Below are 15,486 nucleotides of genomic sequence, written 5' to 3'. Positions count from 1 at the left end.
CCCTCTTTGGGTCTTGAAGCCAAGCACATCCCAAACCTAGAGCTTTCCAGGAAGCAATGTTAATGTCTGCGTCACCAGCCTCTTTCTTCTAACTCTTTTCAGGTGACAGAAATTTCACAGGGTGAACACTGGCTCACTAGAGCTCTAATGTCCTCACCACCACTCCTGAAACATACACTGCAGCCATTTCCAAACAGCACACACCCAAGCTATCTAGAGGCCTGTTTAATGACTTTAGCAATCATATCCTTCACCCAAGGCTGCTTATATTGTGTACTATGCAATTCTGTAAGGTAGGGAAGACTATATGTAAATGAGACCCCCAGGAGTTGTACAATGCATGGTCCCTGGTACCTTTCCTTTCTATAAAACACTGAGACACATTATAAACTATGGCACCCCTACAGAAGAAGCTACCAGAGATGACATAAGCTCATATCCACACATGCAGAATTATTTAAAGCAATTGATCCTTTTGGAGTCAGCAACCCAAGAACTTTCTAATTGAATTGAAGGACTCGGTGTCCTCATTATTGGTTGTAGTAAGAAGGTAAATGTAGACAGGTATATAGTTTGACCACACAGGAAATTAATACTTAACAACTTCTGGCTAGCAACATTAATGAGCTTTCTAATAAAATGTCAAAATATGCTTTTTAATGACTATAAAAATTATAAGAGTTAAAGGCAACTTCTGTGGAAGCAAAGAAAGAATAGAGAATGGGCTAACTCTTGGGATAGCCTCATTTCCAAGAGTGTCTGAAACTTGTGAGCTGGACAGAGATGGAACCAATTCCCAGAACAGATCTTCCTCAAATTCCACTTCTGCTCTTCACTGAGACCCAGTGTTAGGAAACGGTTCGTGTTTACTTAGAACACACCATTTTAAATGACTGATTGCTCAGTTGGTTTTTCTTCTTTTGCTTGGTGTTCTGCAGTGTGCACAAGTCTGACTTTTCCTGCTGTCTTCCCATAGCACGCTAGCCCAGAGTGCTAGTTAACAAACTGTTCGGAAGGGAACACCCAGCTCCTCCAGTGCATCCTTACTAAACAACAGGTTTGAAAAGATGAGGTCCAGCATGTGGACATGTTGCCCTTGAACTGCCTCATCCTGCAAGGACGTGGGTGAGTGAGAGCAGGGGTTGCCCTTTACAAACTGTGACGTGCATCACACGGGATAAATTGATATCCTAGTATTTCTGTTGCTGTGAAGAGACACCATGACCATGACGACTCTTGTAAGTGAAAACATTTAATTGGGGCAACTTGCTTACAATTTCAGAGGTTCAGACCGTTACTGTCATGGTCGGGAACATGGCAGCATGCAGGCAGATGTGGTGCTGAGATAGTAGCTGAGAATCCTACATCTTGTAGGCAACAGGACGTTGACAGAGACACTAGACAGTATCCTGAGCATAGGAAACCTCAGAGACCACCCCCACGGTGACACATTTCCTCCAACAAGACCATGTCCACTCCAACACAGCCACACCAAAGTGCAACTCCACATGAGATTATGGGGGCCAATTATATCCAAACTGCCACACTTGGATTCTCTCAGAGCTCCAGCTTCCTGCATGGACAGGCTGCAGATCTAGATCACCCCTTTCTGCTTTGAGTAGACACACTTTTCCTCTTGCATCAAAACCATGGCCGTCGTGCCAAGTAACTGCCATCTCACACCGCATAGCTGGGCTGTAGAATTTTACCTACACTGCCAGGGAAAGCAGCAGCTTTGCTGAGCTTGCTGGCAAGCTGTGGGGGCCAGAGGACAGAGACCTGGGAGGCAGGGGTTACGGGTTGTCCCAATAGATCCAGGAACTCACAAATACTGGTATAGTTGGTCTAATGATTTCCTCATGACCGAATTAATATTGCAAAGAGAATGTCAGTTCTGAATGTTGTTTTCTTTAAAAAAGAAAAAGTGCCTATGGGAAAGGGTGACTAAAAGTTATCCTTTTCTTTCGTGTCCAAATTTCTTGCCCTCTTGTTCTTTGAGCGTATGCTACTCACAAGCATTAGCCTACATCAGATACAGATTCCCAGGCTGGGCCTCAAGATACAAGGAGTCTTGCTTTTTGTTGTTTGTGTTTGATCCAGCTTTTCTCTGTATAGCTCCTCTGCCTTGGAACTCGTTCTGTAGACCAGGTTGGCCTCAGACTCATAGAAATCCGCCTACCTCTGCCTCCTGAGTGCTGGGATTAAAGGCTGGTTTATCTTGCATTTTCCTCATAGCATCGCCTACCATTACAAAGTAGAAGAGGCTTATTATGTAAGAACACAGAGAAACCAAACTAAGAAACGTTAAAGCAATACTGCCCCTTTCTTATGTAAAATAGTTCAGGGGACTAAAAAAGAGCTGGTGCAGTGAGTGGTTTTCAGAGCTCACTGGGAACCCAGGCGTCTGCTTTCTTTGCTCTTCTTGCCTCTAAGTGTGCCTTCCTCCTTACAGCCAAGATGCGTGGAGGGCAAAGAAAGGGATGAAGAGGCCTAAGCCTTCTCTTTGAGGAAACTTTTCAAAAGACATAGGCATCACATCTATTCTCCTATGGTTCACAATAGGCCATGTGGTCACACCTACTACAAATAGAGTCGAAAAACATGGGCTTTGTTGGTGTTCCTGGGTACTCTGTTAAAAAGTTGGGCTCTGGGGGCTGGGAAGATGGCTCAGTGGTTATGATCACTCACTGCTCTTCCAAAGGTCCTGAGTTCAGTTCCCAGCATCCACATAGCAATTCACAACTGCCTGATTCCCTCTTCTGGTGTGCTGACATACATGCTGACAAAGTATTCGTATACAGAAAATACATAAGTAAATAAATCTTTTTTAAAAAGTCAGACTCTGTTATTAAAGCAAGGTGGGTATTTGAGGGTTGCACTCTCAGAAGCAGCAAGGTTCAGTGACCTGCTAGCAGTCCTGTAGCCACTCATTTCATAGTTGAGAAAACTGGGGTCTAGCAAGAGGCCTTGTGTAAAATAATACAGTTGGTTTTGCACAAGTATCTTGATTATCCTCTTTCTCCCGAGCCCTGTAGCCTCAAGTTTTAGCATGCCGTTAGTTTCCCATTAGTGTAACAAAATCCATGCCAAATCATGTGTTATTAGGAGACAAGGTTTATTTGGGCTTGTGGTTGCAGAAGCTTCAGTCCACGGACACTTGCTGCAGGAAGAGATGGTGGGAAAACCAAGCTGTGACGGTTCCAGTAAGCTTCCAGATGATGCTGATGTTGCTGATTGGATGAATACGCTTTGAGAACTGAAGTCTTGGAGGTGTTCTTTTCTGGGTTTAACATGGGCAGTGGGCTCATGCAGCCAGTTACACCCATCACCCTCCTCCACTTCCTCCCCAGTCTTCCTCCTGTTTTCTTTAACTCACTTAATGGTGTGATTCATTCTTTAGTCACCTAAGCCAACCTTAAAAGTCATCTCAAGCTCTGCCTGCTCTGTCCTTGAGCTTTTCTCCTTTTTCTTTCCTTGCCATTCATTTTCTCCTCTTCTCCTTTGGTTCAAATCTGAGCACGTCTCACCTTTGTTTGTTCATCCGTTTTGCCAAAGCAATCTTTAGACCTAATGCCTAGCTTTGCCCACGAAATCTTTGTTTTAAAAATTATATTACTCCGTGATTGAAATGTTTTCAGCACCTATCATATGTGCTCAGCTCCGATCAAACCGTGGTTGGTTTCATTCTGGAATCACCATTTGCCTTACTTGATAGTTTTTGTTACTTGGTTTATTTCAAAAAACTTAAGTGTATGTTCAAAGAAACATAAAAAGGCCGGGCGGTGGTGGTGCATGCCTTTAATCCCAGTACTCGGGAGGCAGAGGCAGGCGGATCTCTGGGAGTTCGAGGCCGGCCTGGTCTACAGGAGCTAGTTCCGGGACAGGCACCAAAGCTACAGAGAAACCCTGTCTCGAAAAACAAAACAAAACAAAAACAAAAAAACAAACAAACAAACAAACAAAAAAAACAAAGAAACATAAAGAACTTAGTGTCACTTATTAGAGCCAAAAAGTGATTCTCAGAATTATGACAATGGAAACAAAAGAATGGTATTTACTTTCACCTAGATCCTGTATGCATGTCAAAGGCCATGGGTTTGAGATCTCCTCTTTGAAATGAGAGTTAATAAGGTGGGAAAGAGTTTTAAAGACTTTCTAGTCTAAACTATGAAAAATACTCTTTCTGTAATGGGAAGTACAGGAGAGAATGGTGACGATCTAAGTTTCTCATTGTGGGATTCAATGCCTTGCCTTGTCTGTGCCACCACAGTCACCTCACACACCCCAGTAGAAAGTCTACCATTGTTTGAAAGCCAATGCCAAACTCTTAGGACATGGCAAAAGGGCCCATCACCTTGGTGCTTGCCACCTGATCCTCTGCTGCTCAGCACCCTGCGAGACTTGTCTGCACACACTGAACTCTCAGCCAGAGTGCCATCTGCTACAAGGAACGAAACCCAGGGATGGCAGCACTTAGCGCCATATGAAGAGATTTCCATCACATCTAAGAGGCTGTGTGCGTATTTGCTGATGCTGGCTAGCCAGTGATAGCAGGGTTCCAGTTGGCATCTCTGGATGTTCTTGGCTTTCTCTGAGGTCTTAAAATGTCAGTCCCAATCCCCAGGCCCAGTTGTCATGCAGTGCCTTTCAGAAACAAGAAACAGGGCTGCAAAGAGTCTGATTTCTCCTCACGCTGGAGTCTTCTCCAGAGACCCACCACACACTTAACAGCCCACTGTTAGGCCCTATGGTGGGAACTGAACCATATGCCTGGATGTGGACCCACTTTCCCTTAAACTAGAGGATGTAGCCTCAGGCCGAAAGAGTAAGCTGCTGTAGAGGAACAGGAGAAGTCCTGAGAGAACAGATGTGTCCTGTGCCCACCACCATCCCTGCACAGCTGAGCATCTGCTTTGTTCATCCAGGGCCTTCTCACAAGGGTCCTTTCCTAGATGACCTTTTTTGGCCACTAGCAGAGATGGCACCTCCTCCGAGGTCAGTATGCACGTTCAGCACGTAGTCTACTGTTGTGTAATCAACTGTGTAACTCCCACTAGCTCTAGCTGCCTCTCAAGATCAGGGGCTCTCTCCTCTTTGTTCCAACCCATATAAGCCTTTAGCAAATATTTTTGGAGTTAAGGTAGTTTTTTTTCCTTCTATACAAATCACAAGTAGGTCCAGAGTAAGACATATTCAGTTGAATTTAGAAAAAAAGACAAATTTAGAAAAAAAATTTGAGACATTTTACAACTAGTACTCCTCATTTTATTGTTTGGTGGGTGGGGTTTTGTGGGGAGGGGAGATATGGCAGTGTCCTAGTAGCATATGTGAAGCTCCTGTTAACATAAAACTTCTCTGCTGAGGATCGCACAGCAGATCAGTCATTATAAATCCAGAGAATTACTTTATAAACACTAAGCCATCTCAGCCTTGTGTAAAATGCATTATCCATAGTAATTGCTTCACTTGGCTGAATCATTTTCGGTGCAGTGCTGCAGCTGCATCAAGCTGATCGTTATGGATACACCCTCCATGTTAAACTGCTTCTTAATGAAGTGGATTGCTTAGGAGCCACCAGCCAATGTGTGCCTACACACGTGCACGCGCGCACATAATGTTATCACTGCCTCCTAACAAGCGCGGAGACAGAAATCGTCTAATATTAATGAGCAATATCACCTATAAGTGGATGCTCAAGTCTCTAATGTGGTTGAGTTGAGTCTCTGTAATGGGCTTCTTGAAACGACCCAGCCCCCACAGGAGGTACCTTCACATTCAGCTGCCTATGGAAAGTCTAATAAGTGCATAAATATTTTAGCAAGGGAAATAGGTAGCATTATGGCCACACTCTGTGCTGCTGGCAGCCTGTAGTTAGACACCGCCATGTCCAGAGGTGTAGTAATTCACCATTTGCTCAGAGTTGAAATGAGGCAGAGGACAGCTTGGGGTTCCTAGCTCATTTTTTATTTAAAGGCAATTTTTAATCTATCCAGCTATTTAAGCTCCAAAAATAGAAAAAAAGAAAGAAACATGCTTCAAATGTAGAAATTTAGGGACTATTTGGAGTCTCCCTTGATAACATCTGAGATACAGTTTAAATCTTAGGTGACATTTTATAACCTATAAGTGCATGGTGAGAATTTAAAATTTAGTTTCCTGGTTTTCATGCATGTGTGTGTGTGTGCATGTGTATGTGGGTGCTTGTGTGTGTTTTGTGTGCATGTGTGTGTGTGCTCTTTTAAATTCACACATGGTTGTTTTGAGGCAAATGATTTCTAGTTCTACTCCTTTAAAGTAGGAAGATTCCTAGTTTATATTCTGTCATTCTGCTGCCTCTTGTTCATCATTATTTTCAAATGGACATGAGTTTTAGAACCTAAATAAATAAGCTAAAAGAAAAATTTGTATCACTGATACTAATGCCATGCCATATATATATATATATATATATATAATGATGTCATGAACTTTTTTTCTAATACATGCTGAAATAAATGCATATTTCACCCAACAGATGTTATAATCAAAGCAAGAGACTGTCCCTTCATGAACCCTCTGACTGGGGAATTTCAGGAAACACTAAGTTACTGGGTTAGAAAACAGATGTTTTAGTTGGGTAATGGTTCAAGTCCCATCTCTGCCATCAGCTGAGTAACTTCTGTGCCTGTCTTTTCGTCTTTCTGACCTTAGTTTCTGCACCTGGACAATGATGCCCAGAAGGTTTTCTAGAGGGTTAAATGAGGTTAGGGTAGCTTCTAGGCAATAACAGTGTACCAAATATGATTATTTTTTGTTTTTATTGAACTATATATCTTTCTCTATTCCCTTCCCTCTCCCTCCCCTTCCACCTTCTCTCAGGATCCCCACATTTCCAATTTACTCAGGAGATCTTGTCTTTTTCTACTTCCTATGTAGATTAGACACCAACTATGATTATGATTAACTTTTTGATTGGAGACATGTGTCATTTGAGAATGCCAAACTGATGAATATGCCTCAAGACAAACAAAGTCTACCAGGTGTCTACATCTGACAGGCTCTTTAGTAGGTCCTGGAGACATGCTGATAATTCCTGAAGTGGCAGCTGTGTGCTAGAGATAATGACAGCCGTGTATGTGCAGTGCAGTGAGAGCCATGCGCCTAGGTTAAGATGGCGGGCCAAGGAAGGGGGAAGGAGAACATAGTTAAAGTTAGCATCAGACAAGAAAGCATGCAGACCCGTATGTCAGGCCTCTCCTTGAAGGCTCCTGGGGACACATCAAATTCCAAGTACATGGAATTCCTGCTTGGGAGCAAAGGATGCATGAAGCCTGAGCGTAATATTCAGGCATGGAGCCCTACTATCATTTACTTACAGGCTCACATGCTATTAAAGAACTGAAGAATGCCATTCTCAAAATTAGACAATGGTCAAGTGGCATATAAATAAAATCCTTACTTTCCCTCTACAGAAACCTCCCACATGACACCCAGAAGCTGACTGCCTTCCTTATCTGTGGGTTCAGTCAGTGCTGGCCAAAAATATTTGGAAAAAGCTGTAATTTCACTGAACATGGATAGATTTTTTTTTAATGCAGTACTGTCTGGATTACACTTTGTCAGACTATTTACACAACTTTTATATTGTGTTAATACTTTAGAGTCGATGAAATACATCATAGATGGTTGTATAGGTTATATGCAAATACCATGCCATTTTACATAAAGAACTTGAACACCCATAGATTTTAATGTTTGGAGGCATACTTCTTGACAGCAGTATTTTTGCATATTGTGGTAAGTTTTTAAACATGTGGGAGACGGGCTGTCATTAGCCTCTTTCCCCAAGTGTTCAGATACTAGCAGCTAGTGAGTTGCCTTGCTTGTGGGTTCCCCTTCTTTCCCCTTGCTCCCCACCCTGTTTGGTATTTGAGTTGCTGGCTCTTGCTGCCCTGGAAGTGTGTGAGAGTAGGAGCCGTACCCGATTGTTAACCACCATGCCCTCTGCCCCATGCTGAGTGAGTGGCTATCTAGTCTGAGAGAAGGACTTGGGGAGTAAGTTATTTAGGAATTATCTTCACCTGTTAGACGCATACAAATGCACCAGTTCTAACTTTTTTTCTTCTTAGAAACTTGTTTAATGTCTGAAAAATGTGTGGGCCATTTCTGTTTCTCTGATTTAAAAGTTCGCACATGGCAGGATAAACTGGGATGCTGAGAAAGGCAAAAATAAGCGGCTCACATACCACCCCAGCTCCGCAGCAGCTACTTCTGTTGATGTTTGCTCTGTTTAACCCTAGTCCCTTTCCCTCAGCCTTTTCTTTTCAGAGTTGACACCCTCACTAGAAATTTAGGACAGTGAGTTCTCCTTATTCTGACTACTTAGGCAGGTTCCTGTCTCATTCTCAGTGGTGTATTTTAAAAGACAAATCACATTAAAATCGTCTAGGTTTCGTGGAAAAATGGTGAACTAAGAATGTTATGTTTTCCAATGGGATAAATGTTTTTCAATTTCTGTGTGCAGGTGGGACATGCTGACTTACTTTCTTACTGATTTTTCATCGTTTTTATTGAACTCCTGATCACCGTTGAGAGTCAACTGTCGGCTGTTTAGTTTTTATAGTCCTTTTGTGTTGTCCATGAAGACAGCAGGCTGTGCTTGGTTCCTTCCTTTCAACACTTATGGACATTCTTGTTTTCAGTGATCCACATTTTTAAGGTGACTCTCGATTGTGATGCACCATTAAAGCCCGAACTCTCCAGATAACTATTAAGATAGAGTTAACCATATTTCAAGTTGCAGTAAGCAAGAAGAGGCCATGAATAAGGGTGCCATGGGGACACTGAAGCTTAGCTGCTTTATTCAGCCTCATCTGCAAGGAAGGCTTCCAAGAACGGACATTTGAGTGCTGTCTGGAAAGATGAGCAGGGGTTTGGCAGATGCTGAAAGGGTTCAGGTGTCCAGTGGGGCCCTGAGAGGATGGAGAGTACCTAACCCATATTCCTTCACCGTACACCACAGGTCAGGGACCACAGTGGGACTGGGCAGACAGGGATGGAGAGCTGATGAAGAAAATGTGACGAGACCTTTAGGAGGTAACCTACAGAACAGAACACTTCAGGTACAGCCTTGACAATTGTACCTAAGTTGTCAATAAAAGTAGTTTTAAATGCCCTGTACAATTTGACAGAATCCGTTAAAATTGAAAGCATGCACATCCCATGAACGATTCAGAAATTCTACTGCTTAGCTTCAAGCAGAGAAAATAAAACCAAAACAGTTCATGTGAAAGGGTATTGTTGGCAGCACACTTTGTGAAAACTAGACTAGGGTGCTTCACTTTTCTACACGTAGGGAATAGCCAAGGAGACTGATGTCTGTCCCGTGGAAAACAGGGAAAGGTAGGAGTGAGCTATATCTGTATCCCTGCCTCCAAGGCCCACAGCTGAAGGCGTGAACAATAATGTGCATGCCCCCCTTGTGGAGGCTCTGCTCATGTCCAGGCTACCCTTGTTGGGGCTGTCCCTGTACAGAAGTGCAGAATGCCTGTAGTCACAGAGACATATGTTTGATTCGTTCGCAGATACACAGTCTGTAGTAAGAGTGTGACACAGACAATAGAGCCAGTACATCGCTGGAGGTTTTTTGTAACTGAGAATTGCTAAGTTCTAAAGGCTTCAGACATTGGAAGAGACCATTAAAAGAGACTTAAGTCTTTTAAATTATTTTTGCAAGGAGATTGTATTCCATAAATTACTTGTGTAATTAAAGATTAGTTGAAATAATGAAAATACCCTAATTTCCATGATAGGTCATCTTTTTGGAAACAAATTGAACAGCATGATACTCAGAAAGTATTCCTACTCCATGGCCCAGTAATTTTCCTTTTAAGAATCTATCTAGGGCTGGAGAGATGGCTCAGAGGTTAAAAGAACTGACTGCTGTTCTGAAGGTCCTGAGTTCAATTCCCAGCAACCACATGATGGCTCACACCCATCTATAATTAGATCTGGTGCCCAGAACACTATATACATAATAAATAAATTAAAAAAAAAGAATCTATCTAAACAAGACAGCCCTATTTATTTACAGTCATATCCTCAAGAAGATGTTCAAAGCAGTATTATTTACAGTGACAGAAGGGGACAGAACCGTCTAAGCTGTCTAATAATGAATAAGAGCTTAAAAAGGTTAAGTTAGTAGAGTGGAATGCTGGGTAGCCATTAAACTCGTGCTGTAGAAGAATTTTTACTGACTTGTGAATTCGTTCACAAAATAAAATTAAAACATAAAAGTACGAAGATGGTTGTGCTCTTATAATGAGATGGACACAACAGTACACAGAGTGTCCCGGGTGGTGCAGCACAGGAGCAGCGCTCTTTGACCAGGTTGTATTTAGACTTTGACATGGCCCTTTAAGTCAGCTCTACAGTGCAGAGGGTATTCTGATTCTACCACAGTCACAGACTTCGTCTTACAGTTTATCTTGTGACTAACTGTGATACATGTGTATACCCTCTAAGCTTCCGGGATGGAGGAAGTCCAGGCTTCCCCTCCTGCTCAGCAGACCTGTTCTGCCACTGCACAGGGGACAGGAAGCAGCTACTCCAAAGGTGAGTGACTTGCTCCAGGTGGTGGAGTTATTACAGACTAGCTTACTTATATATTAGGTTTTTTTTTGTTTTGGTTTGGTTTTTTTGGGATAGGTTCTCTCTACATAGCTCTGGCTGTCCTGAGACTCGCTATGTAGACAAGGCTGGCCTCGGGACTCAGGGAGATCCACCTGCCTCTGCCTCCACAGTGCTGGGATTAAGAGTGTGTACCACCATGCCTAGACATGTTATTTCTTGACTTTAAAAAGATGGTTTCTTTCTGAATCTCTCCAATGAGCGTTCATTCCATAATTTAAAAAGAGCTCAGGTGAAAAATTTTAAAAGAGGACATACTCTCTTTTAAAACACAAAAGCAGGGCCTCTCTATAATGTGCTACATCAGAATGTCCCCAGACTGGAGACCTCAGCAGTCTGGCTCCAAGGCTGGACAGAAAGAGAGTGCCTGGGATAGGTTCCAGTGTGTCACAGAAAGGTCATGTGATCCCTACCAGTCACCTCTCCCCACGTTGCACTTCTAAGTGAGGCCAAAGCAATTCTCTTGTCTTGGCTAGGAAGCCACACAGACTCCAGTTTTAAGCGAGACGTTGTGTGTAGAGGGCCTGAAGAGATAATCCAGGCTCCTTATGGACTGAATAACCCTGCGTTCTGGCTTGGTCTTCAGTCAGCCTGCGAGAGGAGACACATGTGAAAGCAGTCCTGTGGGAGGACTTCAGAACAGGGAAATTATTTGCATAGCAGATGGGCTGTGGTGCTGACCAGGCACAGGGTGGGAAGAATCAGTCGGTTAGTGTAGAATCCCGTATTAACGGAACTGAGCTTTCGTCATCTATGTGGAGGGGCGTGTGCTCTTAAATAAGTTCTCCAGCCCTCATGTGCTCTGCCTTTGAACCATATTCCTTTGGGCTTTATCCTTGCCAGTATCTGGAGGTAAGAGACAGAAAGGAGAGAGAAAGAGGAAAGAGGGGAGGGAAATGAAGAGGGTGGGAGGAAGGGAGACCCTTTCTCACGGCCTCCTCTCCCCACACCTTCCACCACCAGAGCAGGTGTAACTGGTTCTATCTGCAGAAGTAACAGGAGGCTTTAGCTTGTGAGGGGGTGCATGTGCACTGAAAGGTCAGAGTGCAAACTGAGTGTCTGCTGCGAGCTGCTGGGACTGGGAGCAGTGCCCTCACTAACAGCCGCTGCTCTTTCCAGCTGCGGCTCCTTAACAAAAGCGGGTTGTTACATAGACAGTACCATTTCTGCATATTAACCAAATCAAATAAAAATGTCTTCTCTCCTCTCATGTACTATACCGATAAATCCCGATTTATGAATGGAGCATGCTGATTAGTTAGTTAAAAAATAATTGGTATGAGAATATGCTTCCACGTTAGAGGCTTAATGAATGCACACAAATCTTGTTTTCTACAAGTCTTCAGCAGACCAGCCATTTGAAGGAAAATATTAATAAAATGCATTTGAGATAAACACATGAAGTAGCTAGCAACTCAGCTGGCTTTCCTTTTTTGTTCTCTGTGTAAGGTAATATTTAAATGTTATTTTGGTGCCGTGCGGTACTGGTGCACCCAGGAGAGACATATCCAGCAGTGACTGTTCTGTTAGGCCGAGCTGCAATGTGCAGATTGTCAGGGTGAAGGTCCCACCTTCAGAGCTCCTAGACTGTTGTAGAGCCTTCATTTCTGGAGTCTGAAGGCCAATTACAGAAACAGCAGGATGGTGGAGAACGTGTGGGTAGCATCTACAAAACCAGGGAGCAGTTTATTAAGTTTTATTGTGTTCTCAAATGCTAGATTTTAGATAAAATTTGGATGTTTTTGGCCACTGAGAATCAGAAGACCCTAGGGCACCAATGCTCTAATATTGCTGTCCAGATCCTTTGACCCACAGACCAACTGGCCGCCCCTCAACTGTCCAGATCCTTTGACCCACAGACCAACTGGCCGCCCCTCAACTGGGAGGCTACAGACAACGTGGTTGTCCTTACTGGGTCTGTGACCTTCCATAGAGAGCTTAGACTGCTTTGTACATTATCAAAGTTGATGCTCTACTGCGGAATATTTGTTTACCCTGCGTGAAGATGGAAGATGTATTGTTGTGATTGGGAGAGAGTGGGTGGGACTTCTGGGCAGAGAGAGGACTCTGGGAAGAAGAAGGGTGGGTTCACCAGCGAGACCAGGGAAGCAGGATGTGCAGTGTGGAGATGAGATAATGAGTCATGTGGTCTAATGTAGATTTAAAAATACAGGTTCAGTTCTAAGAGCTAGTTGGAAACAAGCCTAAGCTTTTATAATTAGTAATAAGTCTCCATATCATTATTTGTGGGCTGACAGTTCAAGAAAGTCCAACAAAAAAGCTTACTACACCTCTCAAAGGTCCTATCTTTTGTGTTGGGTTTGCATGGCATATAAAGCTTGTTTGATTTCCGCAGCTGGCCCAAATTCATTATTGTTTCTTTGAACCCCAAGAGAAGTAGATTTGCATCTAGGATGCTGTGTGCAAATTATACACACATAAACAGCTTTATTTCTGTGTCCAATTCACCCAAGTTGTCCAACTACACTCTGAGAATATGTGCTAAGAGAAGATACTCAGGGTCACATAGGCTTGGCTGTATAAGCTGGTACTATTTTCTCTGGGTAAGACAAATACCTATGGAAGAATATGTGGTGGGGGCTATTCTAGGCATTCCGATAGCGTCCTATCTGTAATCTTGGCCAATGTCCTTGCCATGGCAGGCAGGATGGAACAGCAGAGACAGGGGAAGTTCTTGGCACGCCATCCTCTGCAGTCGACTGAAGCCATGTCACCGCCTTACTGTTGCTGTGCAGCCGTCTCCACTGTGGGTCTGTATCACACCTCCTCCACTCCTTTCATTCTCTTGTTTGTATTCTCTTGTAAATTCAACTGGCATCTACTGACTGCATTCAGCTGTGAGAGATTTACAACAAAGAAGTCCTGAGCATTCCCCTAGAATTCTTCTCCTTCTTTGCCTTTGCAGGTTCCCTCGCAAGGGCTGCTCCTATTCAGTACGTCTGTCGAGTGAATCGTGACTAAGCGCAAGCATCAGCCTTCCAAGAAACTGCTTCTGTCAGCGCTGGGCTGGCATCGATTTAGATGGGCAGGCAGTCTTTTCCCTGGTCAGTCAGTGCCAGTCATGAAACATCTGGAAGATTACCTCAGAGCTCATCTGGCCCCTCCCCACTCTGTCCCCACAGCAGAGATGCAGGATAGTCTGTGAACTGTATCTGTAGGTCTAGGTCACGTTCTTGGCCTGGTCTTCTGATGCCTTGAGACAAATACCAAGTGTGTATGTGCGGCCCACTTTTATAACTAAGATAGTTTTATAAGCAACAGAACACACTCTAAAATAATGACAGCCATATAGTACAGTAAATACATAAGCTAGTATGCAACCAAGAATTATGGACTACCCACTGGTGTTCCTGAAAGTGCAGCTGTTGGTGCCTGCAGCGCCACAGACATACAGACTACGTCCACTACATTTGGGCCATGCTGTCACTCAGCAACAAGAATCCTTTCGAGCACTCTATTATCCTTACAAGATCCTTGCAGTCCCTTGGTTGGCTGTGGTGTCACCATGTGGCTCTAGACCATATTCATCCTTACTCTTCTATCCTGGATTTGCATGTTGGCTTTTCTCACTGGAACTGGAGCCTCTGGAAAGTGGGAAGAGGTTGATAATCTCATGGTGTAGTAGCTAGAGCTAGCCCAGGAATGAATACTAGAAGGTATTGGTGACATGACAGGGAGGAGAAGGGAGGGGCTGGTGTGTTTTTACCCACTGTGGAAGTGGTCATAGGCTATCAAGCTATCTTTATATGTACCTTCTGCTACCATTTGCTCCTCAAATTTTGGTACAAGTAATCTCAGCCTTCCCTATGAAAATCCTCAAACACATGAACATTGCAAGTGTTATGTGGGATTATGTGGGGTTAGGGTTCAGAAAATGGGGAGGCCCCAAAACTCTCACTTTTTCCCCATGTTTCATTATTGAGCCTTGGCAGCCCTGGTCTACAAGTGTGTGCCAGTGTGGGTAGCGGAGAAGGGAATGTGTGGCAAAAGAAGAAATGCTTTCCTTTGTCAGTTCTCTGGATCCAGTTCCCATCTGGTGCAAGCCGCCTGCATATACTTCAGGGATATTCCCCTCTGCGTCTCACTTGCTGTTGCCTTTCCAGGCAGGCCTCTTGGGACACCCTCTGATTCAATAGTGCCCCTGGGACTATAGGAGACCTGGGGCCACATGTCAGACCCCACAAAGCAAGGTTACGCAGCCCTGTCTGTCCTCATTTAAGAGCTGTAATACAGCAATGGAAAGGCAGATGTGGGTGCAAATGTGACCAAGTTCCCAGCTGTATGTTCGCAGGTGAGCTGGATCAGAGTCTCGCCTTGGCTATGAGGACAGTTGCTCAACCTCACATATTTTGAACTTTTCCCTTTATATGTTTTGCAGTGAGGTTTTACTCTGTTGCCCAGGTCAGCCTTCAACACTATTATAAGGTGAGCCTCCTGCCTCAGCTTCTCCAGCTTAGCCGTGCATGCCGATGTTTTTCTAATTTTTAATGCTGGGGATTGAACTTGGGGCTTCATGCCTGCCACACATTTTGAAAAAATGCATGTTAGAGGAGTTTTCAATTGAAGCTTCCACAGAGGCACCAGATCTAACAGCTGCTACACTTCACAGGCTAGATGAGGTAGGCCAGCCAAGTACAGAATATTGAAAAGAATTCAGTGACACATTTCTCAAGTCTTGTTCTTGTTTGGGTGTAAGAACTGAAGTGTTGTTGATTTGGGATGAGTATGTGAAGACTGCTCTAGGAAGGAGTATATTCTCTTGTTCTCAGCCCTGATCCATGGAGGTTCTCAGATGGC

At 43.7% G+C, this 15,486-nt stretch overlaps 1 long non-coding RNA gene across 1 annotated transcript; it reads left to right on the top strand.

Moving 5' to 3' along the window:
- The first annotated feature begins 11,369 nt into the window (after positions 1–11,369).
- Positions 11,370–13,969, top strand: LOC126497331 (uncharacterized). Its single transcript, XR_007590582.1, has 3 exons — positions 11,370–11,520; positions 13,332–13,439; positions 13,595–13,969. It is a non-coding gene; the product is annotated as an uncharacterized lncRNA (long non-coding RNA).
- Positions 13,970–15,486: the final 1,517 nt, after the last annotated feature.

The sequence above is a fragment of the Alexandromys fortis genome, unplaced genomic scaffold (genome assembly GCF_014885135.2).
Source record: "Alexandromys fortis isolate MF-2015 unplaced genomic scaffold, M_Fortis_MF-2015_v1.1 scaffold_29, whole genome shotgun sequence".
Classification (NCBI taxonomy): Eukaryota; Metazoa; Chordata; class Mammalia; order Rodentia; family Cricetidae; genus Alexandromys; species Alexandromys fortis.
This window is presented reverse-complemented; position numbering and strand designations above follow the sequence as displayed.